Raw genomic sequence first — 325 nt, 5'->3', positions numbered from 1 at the left:
TCGATACCGACCTTTATTATTAGAAACGGTGTTTACTTTTATATATTTTCACTTTTTAATATTACCGAGATAACGTTAAAATCACAAGGGTCGTTAGATTGCAAAAGAGATCGGAGATCAAAGTGAAAAAAAGTAAGTTTGGCCCATGAGGGGATCGAACCCGCGACCTTCGCGTTATTAGCACGACGCTCTAACCAACTGAGCTAATAGGCCTCTTCGGAGGTCTGTTTATTAAACGATGTTTTCCATATAACTTTACAATTTATTTATAAAAATGATAACACTTGTTATACATGGGTATTTTATTAAAGAGAAATAATTTCGA

At 34.2% G+C, this 325-nt stretch overlaps 1 non-coding gene across 1 annotated transcript; it reads right to left on the bottom strand.

The window, feature by feature from the left end:
- Positions 1-139: 139 nt before the first annotated feature.
- Trnai-aau lies at positions 140-213 on the bottom strand. The gene has a single exon. It is a non-coding gene; the product is annotated as a tRNA-Ile (tRNA).
- Positions 214-325: the final 112 nt, after the last annotated feature.

This window comes from Wasmannia auropunctata, unplaced genomic scaffold (assembly GCF_000956235.1).
Source record: "Wasmannia auropunctata unplaced genomic scaffold, wasmannia.A_1.0 LD286320.1, whole genome shotgun sequence".
Taxonomy (NCBI): Eukaryota; Metazoa; Arthropoda; class Insecta; order Hymenoptera; family Formicidae; genus Wasmannia; species Wasmannia auropunctata.
Note: the sequence above shows the minus strand (reverse complement) of the source record. Positions and strands in the feature narration are given on the sequence as shown.